Source organism: Pristiophorus japonicus, chromosome 11 (genome assembly GCF_044704955.1).
Source record: "Pristiophorus japonicus isolate sPriJap1 chromosome 11, sPriJap1.hap1, whole genome shotgun sequence".
Lineage (NCBI taxonomy): Eukaryota > Metazoa > Chordata > Chondrichthyes > Pristiophoridae > Pristiophorus > Pristiophorus japonicus.
The window spans coordinates 22,134,861-22,137,325 of NC_091987.1; the positions used below are offsets into that span (position 1 = coordinate 22,134,861).

At 40.8% G+C, this 2,465-nt stretch overlaps 1 non-coding gene across 1 annotated transcript; it reads right to left on the minus strand.

The window, feature by feature from the left end:
* Positions 1-743: 743 nt before the first annotated feature.
* On the minus strand, positions 744-942 carry LOC139276561 (U2 spliceosomal RNA). The gene has a single exon (XR_011595948.1). It is a non-coding gene; the product is annotated as a U2 spliceosomal RNA (small nuclear RNA).
* Between the last annotated feature and the right edge of the window lie 1,523 nt (positions 943-2,465).

The window sequence follows — 2,465 nt, forward strand, 5'->3', positions numbered from 1 at the left end:
CAAGGGGAAGTGGTTAGACTCTCATTTGTTGGAGATAGTCATTGCCTGGCATGTGTGTGGCGCAAATGATACTTGAATGTTTTCAGTGGCATCTTTCACTTAATTAAACATTCCAGGTTACTTTACAGTGGTTAGAGAGACCCCATCAGGATCTCATATTGATGATTATTAGGGATGTACAACTATGAACATAAATTTAAGAATTAGCTATGTCTTCACAATTGCACAGAAGTTAGAGAAGTGGACAAAAACACAAATAACGAAGTAGGTTATGAAGGGACTTTTAAAGGGAGGAAAGGTAAGGTAGAGGAATGTAAGACGAGAATTCGAGAGAACAGGGAATGTGGTAACTGAAGGAGGAATGCAGAGAAAAGTTGTCATACAGCAGATCGCAGTTGAAAGAGCACAGGATACAAAGGGAGAATGGAGGAGTCCATTGTCGAGATAGCACTCGCCAGGTATTTTCTATGTGCCCAGTATGAAGTGATATTTTTCTGTTTTCTTGCAGTCTGGTACTCAAGTTTTAAAACAATTACGTATTTCTGGATCAAGAGATGTATTTCCCTGGATGTGTTTGAGGAACTGTTATTTAAAAAATTTTTTTTTTAATGTTTTATTCGTTGCCAATCTTTCCAATTCTTTGTCAGATCAACTTGTCAGATCATAAACGCCAAAGGTCACCTTGCGCACATCAAGGATCACTCTGCGCCAATGATTTTGCTCTTAGCCAAAAGGCCTAGAGCCAAAGCTGCACCGTTCCTGGAAGTACTGCAATACCAGGTTCGTGCCATGGAGGTGGACAGGTCAAGCCCCCCACCCACCTCCTATTTCCAAAAAGCATAGGAGAACCACCTTCCTGATCCAGGGAGAACCACTTTCTGGTCATGGTTACTCCCCTGTCAGGTCAGTTACGCATGATCTTAGCCAAAAGGCCGAGTTTGTTCACAGGCACTTGTTCCTCGGGGAAACCGTGGCAAAGTTGTACTGCATGTGACAATCTGACCTGAAACCAAACTCCACCACATGTCAGTTGCTGTGAAGGTCACTTCAGCCCTTGCCTTTTCTGGCTCACGCTTATGGTGCATTGCTTATTAAACAATAGATAATTGTGGGAACCAGTAGCTTGAGGAGAGAGAGGATTAGAAAGAGATTTATTATTAGTGCATGGATTTATTGTTGAATATTTTTCATGAAACATGTTATTTGAACTGAAGTACACATCAAGCTTGGATCAAAAAAATCCACAACTCTCGATCCCTGCAATAACGCTGAAAGCTCATGGCCTCATTCACTCCAACTAATCTCTTTACCTGATTCCCTCAGCTTTGTTTCTTGGATTCCTTACTGAATAATCAAATCATTATATCGTCATGAACTGCAGGGGTTATATTGAGTTACTTTGTGCTCTAAATCTTAGGAAAAAAATATTTGATATGCACAACAAATATAGTTCGAGTGCCATAACATTCTCGCATTCGAGTAATGTCAAAACTCAAGACAAAACTAACACAAGGCTCAGTGGAAATAAAGTGTAAACATTTGGCAAACTCATAATTATATTATTGGGTCGTGTAGCTGACTGAAGCCAAGGTACAGTTCATGCTGGGTGCTTGTAGTACCCTGCCTCGGTGTCTGACTCTAGACAATGAACGTTGGCAGACGATTTGACTGTGGGACTATTCTGTGCTCACCTGCAAGTTTGACTTTCTTTCGTCTCTCTGAATGAGATTATGATATCACTACAAATTTTGATCAGACTAAATCTTATGTTCTTAAAGCTGCTGTTGCTCACCGTTATAATTTACAGATTTTGTAGAGCTGTCTTCTCACACAACACGAACAGTGGTTGCTGGAAACACACCTGGTGCCTGAGACTCTGAATTGCCCTACTTTCTAAAGCACACACTGACCAGAGGTGAATTTTGAAAATCAATACTTATCCTCCTTGTAGTAACCTTCTTAAATGATTTAACAGTGTTTCATGCAACATTCTCAAATCCTTTTCGAAATGGAAAATATTAGGCAGAGACCGAAGATTTAAGTGGATTTCTCCACCCTCCGTCTGACTGCGGTCCCACTCATTTTTATGTCTCCTCAACTTCCCAAATGCTGAGACCAACACCTTACAATACAGCTACCCGTTTAATCTACATCTGTCCATCTAAACTATACCTGCCTGTTTAATCTACACCTGTCCATTTCATCTGCACCTGTCCGTTTTTTCATCTACACCTGTCCATTTCATCTACACCTGTCCATTTCATCTACACCTGTCCGTTTCATCTACACCTGTCTGTTTCATCTACACCTGTCTGTTTCATCTAAACCTGTCCGTTTTTTCATCTACACCTGTCTGTTTCATCTTCACCTGTCAGTTTCATCTGCACCTATCCGTTTTTTCATCTACACCTGTCCGTTTCATCTTCCCCTGTCCGTTTTTTCATCTACACCTGTCCGTTTTTCAT